Source organism: Zingiber officinale, chromosome 6A (genome assembly GCF_018446385.1).
Source record: "Zingiber officinale cultivar Zhangliang chromosome 6A, Zo_v1.1, whole genome shotgun sequence".
In the NCBI taxonomy this organism is placed as follows: Eukaryota; Viridiplantae; Streptophyta; class Magnoliopsida; order Zingiberales; family Zingiberaceae; genus Zingiber; species Zingiber officinale.
In genome coordinates this window covers 92,763,271-92,773,000 of record NC_055997.1, presented here as the reverse complement: position 1 = coordinate 92,773,000, position 9,730 = coordinate 92,763,271, and positions in this window count along the sequence as shown.

Genomic DNA, 9,730 nt, shown 5'->3' with positions numbered 1-9,730 from the left:
TTATACATGGATTAAACTTGGAGACGTTTGTTGTGTGGGCTTGTTACTTGATCTCAGAAGAAAGTTGCTCAAACAAGATGTTTGATCCACCTATATGTAAACCAAACCATATTAGTTGAACCAACTTGAAGAACTCAACATATTCCAATTATGGAGAAAACTAAATATTATTTTTATATGTAAATCAACTTTTGAATAAAGAATATCTCCAAAGTAAACTAACTTTATAAAACTACAAAAGTGATAAGTATGAAACTCGATCATGTTTGCTTTAACTTTAGCATAATTATAAAATTCTTTATATATATGTTTTATTTACTAACCTTTATCTTAATCAGCAAACTAAGAAATAGGGAAAGATTAGAATATAAAAATAAACTAATTGCATTTGCTTTTAGCTAGAGGAGGGAAAATATAATAAATAAAATAGTTTAGGTAAAACAATGAAGTAAAAAAAAAGAAGAAAATAGACTAATTGCATTTGATTTTGTGTAAATTTTATTTTTTCATGTCTCTTTGATTAATATGAAAATAAAATTTTGAAAAGAATGGAATTAAATTTCTTCCTTTTCTCTTTTTTAAAGCAAATAATAAAAAATGATTGTAGGTGCTAATTAGTATAATTGATAAGAGCTATAGAAGTTGTTAATGTGTTGGATTCGAACCTAATTTTTTTTCTTTTAAATAAAGACAAGAGATTGATGTGCACACCACCAAAATAAGTTCATTAAAAAGTTTTTTTTTCATTATTTTAATTCAAACTACTATAACTAACCAATTTTAAATACTCTTTCTCCCTCTATATATTCTCCAAAAACATTGGTCATAACATAAGATAATACTTATGAAATGACCTTTGTTGGTATTTTCATTAGACTCTACTCATTTTTGCTTCATAGAAATTATCTTCCTAATTTTAGTTCCTAAATTGTTTTTTCATTCTTCTATTCTTGTAAAAATTTGACTTCTCTTGTCGTGTTTACTTTTGTTCATTTTGTTGTTGATTTGTATTTTTTTTAACATAATATCAATTGCTAGACGAAATGACATTAACTATTGATACCAATCCCTTCAGCTTAAATCTTTTAAACTTACTTTTTATTATCCTTTGTTGGGGCTAATTGCGATACCATTTGTAGGAGGAAGAGTGCCCTAAATTTCGATATCAAAGTTTACACATGCTTAAGATTGGAGGATGAACTCAATATGACACTGCAAGATGAAAGCCATCGTCCTTCGTCTGAAAAAAACTCATTCGGTACAATTGAGATCAAGCTCAATGAAAGGAAGGTAAACAAAGCTATAATTTAATATGATTGTTGCAGAAAACAAAGTAAATAGAGAAATATAGCTTATTATCAAATGAGTTTTCTTAAGTCAGTATTGATATTATCAATCAATTGATGTTTTGCATGTCTCAGTTGATACTTTTACACATCTGAATACTAGTTTTTGAAAGATTTGCCAATTGTACAAGGAAAGCCGTCATTGAGTGTCTTCATATTGTTCTTTTGACATTTAACCTTGCATTCAAAAATGATTGATCTTCCTATAAGCAATCACTATGAAGGGAATATACGCGGTTTAATCGACTTGGCTTAAATAGCAATAACGAAATATTTGAATGACAAAAGTATGATATTTAGAACAATGTTGCACATAATGACTCTTTGCCTAATGAAAGTCACTTGTGTAGTTAGTTTTTTCAGTTTGCTGCCAAACTGATGAACTAGTACTCCACTTGTCGCTTGAGTCCGACATGGAGTTACCTTGCGCAACACTGTTTTGATGTCAAACTTTTTTTTTTATTCAATCACTTATTTATAATTATTTAAACTAAGTCAATTAAGCCACATACATCTTTTTCATAATCATTGATTTTAGGTAGATCATCTATTTCTGATGCACTAGGTTTGATGCTAAAAGAACAATGTGAAGAACCTCAATGATGACTTGCCTTGTTATAGTTGGTGAAACTTTTAAAGATTACTACTCAAATGTGAAGAGATATCAACCGAGATATGCGAAGATATCAATTATTTGATAACACATTGATTTAGGAAAATTCTTTTGATAATAATACAGCTATTTCTCTGTTTCCTTGGATTTCTGCAACTGCCATCTCAAGTATTAGCTTTGTTTACTTTCCATTATTCCAATTGACGTCATAAAGAATGATGCGCTGGAATTTTTTTCAGCAAGCATAGTGAATTGCTTGACAAGAGCTAGATCTTATCGTTTTGTTGATGTTGCTCGATGAAGGCTCACTTAAGCCGGTCGCCACAGGGATTAATCATATCAACAAGAAAGCAAGCTATTTTTTTTTAACCAGGTATTCAATTCTTACGAGCTGACTAATCTCAAGATGGATGGTCTAGCTTCACATTCTGCCCATCTAGTAAATCAGAAAGTGCTTGTGATTATCCGTCCGGAGTAACCAATTACCTAGATTTGTTATCCTACCGAAGGAAAATGATCTACACTGAATCATAACTGAGATTTAAACCATCAATTAACAGCTGAAGTGACTATTGCACCAAGGTCCAGGGGCAACTGGAAAGCAAGCTATAGTATAGCTGCTGGAGATGATGCAGTTGTCATACATCTTTTTGTTTTTTTTTTAAATTCTTGTAATCAGTATTTTGCCTCTTTCGAGAAAAAGAAAAACTCAATTATCATTCATACACTTTAGACAATGGATATTAGATAATAGCCAAAAAGATTCATACATGTTGATATAGTGTATAAAGGGGCCCCACGATAGTAAAAGGTCAATAATTAAGATGACGTGGAAGTAAAAAAGAAAAAAAACAGGAGTAGCTGATGGTCAAGGTCAAGAATACATATTTAGAGTTTAGTTCCCTCATTTTCTCGATCGTCTCTAGTCTGATCAGGACTCAGGGTTTAATTTCCTCATTCCCTCGGTCGACTTTAGCCCAGTTAGGACCTAGGGCTTAGTCCCCTTATTCTCCAAGCTGGCCCTAGCCCGGTCAAGCCCTAGGGCTTAGTCCTCTCATTCTCTTAGTCAGCTCCATCTCAGTCAGGCCAAAGAGCTTAGTCCCCTCATTCTCTCGGTCAGTTTCGTCTTGATCAAGCTACTACTAAGAGAAGTTGTTAGGGAATCATAATAATTTGTCAGAAACTAACAATTATTTATCAAGAAATATTATAATAATTTGCCACATACACACCATGGAATAAAAGTCCGTCATACATCCTCCATCCCCCGACATACTTTGGCATTAGATATTATATGATGTCTAATGATTATAGAGGTCACGAAGGCAATATAAAAAGGGAGGTCTTCTCCGTTGGCCAGATACGCATGCATACTAGCTCATACACACACATCTACTGCAGTTCTACTTTCATATCTTTTTCTGCTTGGCCTCATTTCTAATTTGAGTGTCGGAGGGTCTGTACCAGGGACCTCTTCCTTGGTTCTTGATCTAACGCTTCCAAGTGCAAGTCTGTGATGTTTGTAGGATCGTGAGTACCATTGGTGATCCTCTTCCCCTAGGCCTAGATTCCTCTATTCCTGTCAACATCCCTGCCCTCGTCATTAGCCCCCTCTATCCAACTCAGTTTTCGGACGAGATTAAATTTGACACCATTTGTGGAAACCTCTCTGCCTGATCCGAGACGTGAAGATGGAGTATATCGATAAAATCAACGTCACTATGACAACGGGAGAATACGAGCTGTTCAAGGAGGTTAAAACGCAAGTGGCCTCAGAAAAATAGTCTGCAGATTCTCACTCATGTCGTGCAACTGTGGCCTTGAGAGGCGGGTCCGCCACCTCTAATAGAAAATCCAAGAGGAAGCAGTCATGTGACTTCCCCCAGTCACTTTGTCGGACGCCTGGAGAAGGGAGCACCAAAATCGAGCGGTCTTAGGCTTCTTCGGTTGAGAACTTGCCGCCAAGGGACTCAAATAGAGGTAAAGCTCTAGCTACTCTGGAAATGCCTAAACAGCCTAGTGTGCCTTTCTCTCATGAAGTGACAGACGAGAAGCTGCCTAGGGTTTATAAGCCCCTATCTATAAGGGAATACGAAGGCAGTAAGGACCCAGAGGATCCCCTCTGCAAATTCCAAAACACCATCCTATTACATTAGTATAGAGATGCAATAAAGTCCCGAGTGTTCCTGACCACTCTTTCAGGCTCAACACAGAGATGATTCGACAAATTACCGGTCATATCTATCACTTACTTTAAGGAGTTTAAAACACCTTCCTGCATCATTTTGCCAGTAGTAGAAAGTACCAAAAGAGTAATCATAGTCTATTTGCTCTCAAACAAGGGGCTACGGAGTCCTTGAGAGCATACATCAAGCGTTTCAAATAGGTGGCATTGGGCATCCTGTCCGTCACCTCTGAGATATTAATAAGTGTTTTCTCTCAAGGCTCTCGCGTTCCGATGACTGTTCAGTCCAAACTATCATCCGCTTGGATTCCAGACTCTCACCCTAGTGCGAGTTATAAGCGAGCAAGGCTCTCACGCTCCAACAACCATCCGGTCAAAACAATTGCCCAGTAAAATTCCAGACTCTTGTCCTAGTACGAGTTAGAGTTATAAGCGAGCAAGGCTTTCACGTCCCAACGACTGTCCGGTCCAGACAACCTTCCGATCGGATTCTAGACTCTCGCCCTAGTGCAAGTTATAAGCAAGCAAGGTTCTCACATCCCAACATGTCTGGTCCAAATGACCGTTCGGTCCAAATGGCCGTCTAGTGGGATTTCAAACTCTTGCCCTAGTGCGAGTATAAGCGAGCAACGCTCTCGCATCCCAACAATTGTCTGGTCTAGACGACTATTTGGTCGGATTCCAGACTCTCACCTTAGTACTAGTTATAAGCAAACAAGTCTCTTGCGTCCCAACAACCATCTGGTCCAAACGACCGTCTGATCCAAACGACCATCCGATCGAATTCCAAACTCTTGCCCCAGTACGACTTATAAGCGAGTAAGGCTCTCGTGTTCCAATGACTGCCTGATCCAAATGATCGTCCGGTCGAATTCCAAACTCTCACCCTAGTGCGAGTTATAAACGAGCAAAACTCTCACTTTCCAATGACTGTCCGATCCAGACTGTAAGTACCCCGTGGTAATTTTGATATGATCAACCAAATTAAGTTAGGTCTTGCTGTCTCAGACGACCATCCGGTGGATGCTAGACTCTCACCCCATGCGAGTTATAAGTGAGCAAGACTCTTGCGTCCCAATGACTGTTCGGTCTAGACGACCATCCGGTCAGAAGCCAGGCTCTCATCCTATGTGAGTTATAAGCGAGTAAGGCTTTGCGTCCTAACGACCATCCGGTCCAAACCACCGTCTGGTAGAATTTCAGACTCACACCCTAGTGTAAGTTATAAGCGAACAAGGCTCTTGCATCCCAATGACTGTCTGATCCAGACGACAGTCCGGTAGGGTGCCAGACTCTCGCCCAGTACGAGTTATAAGAGAGCAAGGCTCTTGCGTTCCAACAACTGTCTCGTCAAGACGATAGTTTGGTCGGATGCCAAACGCTCTCCCCGTGCTAGTTATAAGCAAGCAAGACTCTTGCGTTCAAACGACGATCCGGTAAGATTTCAAACTCTCGCCCCGTGCGAGTTATAAGCGAGTAAGGCTCTCGCGTCCCAATGACTGTCCGATCGAATTCTAGACTTTCACCTTAGTGATAGTTATAAGTGAGCAAGACTCTCACGCCCCAACAACCGTCTAGTCGGATGCTAGACTCTCGCCTCGTGTGAGTTATAAGGAGCAAGGCTCTTGCACCTCTATTACTTCTCGGTCGAGCTTTCGCTATGCCCGGTTCTTATCTCTACAGCTGCTTTGCCTGGCTCTTGTCTCAACTACCGTTCTGGCGGGCTCTTATCTCTACAGCCACTCTGCTCGGCATTTAGTATGATCGTGGTGATGCTCGAACACGAAAGTTAATCATTTTTCTCTAGAGAAGGAAAAAGTAAATAGAACAACAATTAAAATATTGAGCCAACATGAAAGTCTAGATGTCATCAACAAGCACACAATACACAGAAAGTTTGATCAAGCCCAAAGAAAAAGGTAGCCTCTTGTTTTTTTCCTACATCCTTCATGATCCAAAAAAAAATTCATCGGGTTGATCAGTAGTTAGGTGTCCTTCCTCTTGGGGATACCGGACTACTCCTCCAACCCCAGATGCGAACATGTGATCGAATTATAGCCCGAACAGAAATAGGTTGCTCGTCCCATCTGCACACATTTGTTTGACTCACTCTTGTAGACCTACGAGGCAGATTGGGAAGATGCCAACTCAGATTTTGCTCATTCTAACTCATCTTGGATGGAGCTTAGGTCGATCGTTTGTTGGTTCAAATCCTATTGTTGTTGCAGTATTAGCAGATCCTTGGCCTTTGCCTCCTAAGTCATGTGAGATATCGCGGAAGCATGCATCATTTTCAGGTCATATAGTTCCATAGTCCTTTGCACTAAGTCCAGAGAGGCTTTCTTCTTCATGGCAAGCTTAGCTCGGACTTTGGACTGGGCAGCGAATAGACATGCCTCGAGTTCCTTCTGGTTCGAGTGGTGGAGATTCAGAGCTTGCAATGCCTCTACTAAGGATTCTTCCTTCTCAGCAAGTAGTCAAGTTTGGTGTTTCGCCTCTAGATGTAGCCATTATATCTCTTGAATCAAGGTTCGGGGATGAGATTTTGACTCCATTACCCTTAGGGATTAGTTGAAAGAAGACAAGAGGCATAACAAGGATAAAGGAAAGACAAGTGTCAACAGCTCACGATCATGCCCATTTTTAAAGAAAAATTAAGAGACACAAACCATATGATCTCAATGGGAGAGGAGCTATCTCCCAGGACCATGGGATTGAAGGATAGGTGAACCATCATGAAAGGCTAAGGGGCACACCACAACAGTGTTGGTGCAGCGGGGTCGACAAGAGAGGGGTGAATTGCCTACAAGAGAAATGAATCCCTTTCTGGATCCTTTGATTAATAATAATAATAATAATAATAATAATAATAATAATAATAATAATAATAAAAGAAATAACAACTTAAAAAGAGTAAGTAAAAGGCTAAAGTTTTACTTGGTTACAACCTACGTGGTTATTAATCAAAGGCATTGAAAAGCACTAGAAGATCTCCTTCGTTGAAGGCATAGAAGCCTTTTACACACGTTGACAGCTCAAGAATGACTAGAAAAGTTAATACTAAAGTTGTTCTTTATTTCCTAGGTCAAAGAGTCTTTTTATAGTCCCTGAAAAATCTTATCCAAGGCTGGAAGGTGCCTCTAGTGAGGCAAGCAAAGATAAGATTTTATCTTCGCTAACAGTTACATTTTGCCCAGTCTAAGGCGCCTTCAAAAGATTGAAGGCACCTTCCATAGGTGGTTGAAGGCCCCTTCCCACAGAAAGGCACGGAGGTGCCTCCAACCAAATTGAGGGCGCCTCTAGCAACTTCGCATCTCCCCATTGACTCTTCCGTTGCTCCGATCACCTCGGTGATTTTGTCCATCTGGAATTGAGCTCACCTGAACCCATCTTTCTGTTTTCTCCTTGACAGGCTTCCTCCCCGACTTCTCATCCCTCTAACGCTGCGCACGTCCTTCTAGTCCACCGATGTACTCTTCCACAGCATTTCTGATAGATCGAAAACGTGCGATAGAGGGTGGGGGGTGAATATCGCTTTTTAAAACTTTTCTTTATCCTTTTTAAAAAACAAAGTTAAGCAGCATAAATTAAACAAATAGATAAGTTCTTTTACTTCGTTCGGAGCCTAGCTCGACTCCTACTCGAAGGCCCGCGGTCCTTGATCGCACCGATGGGCAAACACTATAATCATTCTTTTCGAATCTTCGGAAAGGAACGAATTGTACAAGTACAAGAATGTAAGATAGTAACACTTCTACTATCTTATATAAAAATTAAGTGCAATATAAATGAAATATACCGACAGTAATAATTAAACATCGAAGCTCGGTAGGACAAAGTAGCTTGCAGGGTTGATGAAGACTTATAGCACGAGAAGCTTGCAGAAGAGAACTTGAATCGATCAGAATGTTATATTGGCCTCAGACTTCGAGCTTCATTTTATAGGTGTAATGGAAGTTCGGTCGACCGACCCATCTGTTCGGTCGACCGAACCAGCTCCCATCCTTTCCTGGCTGGAGTCTAACGCTGGCTCGATCTTTGACATTAACTGATCTTTAATGGTTCGGTCGACCGATCCCATTTTTCGGTCGACCGAACAAGCTTTTTCCTTGTTCGTTGAAATTTGTCGAGATCTTCAATTAATGTAGCTTTAATGTTGATTGGATCGGTCGACCAATCCCTGGGTTCGGTCGACCGATCAGACTTTTTCCTTTTCCTGCTGATAAGTGCTAATGAGCTGGCCAGTGCTGAGTCACCATGGATCGGTCGATCGATCCTCTGGTTCGGTCGACCGATCAAGCTTTGACCGGACTGTACTCTGTTTTGGTCTGAACTGATACTTGCTTTGAGTTGATCTGGTTCGGTCGACCGATCCTCCTGTTCGATCGACCGATCGGGTCAAACCTGTAAAATAGTGTTAGTTATAATCCTGCAAAACAGAGATTAGCATAGTAATATTATAATGCATGAGTAGTATAAAAGACAGTAGAACTGTCTTGATCTCAACTTGGAAACCTTCCCGGTTTCTTCAGTTGGATCGGCGACCTTAGGTTGTTCTTTTCAGGAACCCAACCTCACTGTCGCTCCTCCAGTTGTTTACCTCAACTTACCTGCCAAACATGGTCCTTTAGATATCTTTGGACCTTTTCTGCTTAGTGTCTGATCGCCCGATCCACTAAGACTTTTCCTGCAATACTACATTAGTCAACAACAATAATAGTAATACAGAATATAATGGTAAACCTAAACCTAAATTTACTGAGATCCGTTGGTCCGGTCGACCGCGCGCGGTCGACCGGAAACCATCCTAACAACCTTGCTTGGAGTTCACTCCTCCAAGACTTCTCGTTACCTAAGGTTACCACCTCTTAAGATTTTCTCAACCTGGCTTCACTCACCAGGACCTAATGTTACCATCTCCTAGGGTTTTCTCAACCTGGCTTCACTCACCAGGACCTAAGGTTACCACCCCCTAGGATTTTCTCAACCTGGCTTCACTCACCAGGACCTAAGGTTACCACCTCCTAGGATTTTCTCCACTTGGCTTCACTCACCAAGACTCAGTATTCGGCTACCCAGGGATCAAGTCCTCCAGACCTATCCACCTAGCTTCCACGATATACCAAGATTTTTCCCCTTGCCTAGCTTACAACTAGGACTTTCCTTGATTAAGTTCCATACTTAAGCATACTTAAACATATTTGTCTGACATTAAAACCTTGGAGGTCGATTGCACCAACAATCTCCTCCTTTTTGATGTTTGACAAATATGTTTAAATTAGATCAATTCAAAAAGATATAGATTCCTAACTTAAACCCTTCTTCTCCCCCTTTTGTCATACAACAAAAAGAACCCTTTATAAATGACTTTAAGTGCTAAGGATTCCTAAGTTTTGCACCAACAATGATGGAATACTTTCAAGAATAGTTTCAAAGATTATTTCAAAGTTGGGTTCAAAATATTTTGAAGTAATTTTCAAGGAATTCTCTAAAAAGATTATTTTCTGATTTCAATTTCTCATTTTCTAATTTTGATTTGTCTAATTCTTCTAAGGGACAGGACTTAGCTAGAATTACTTTTAAATT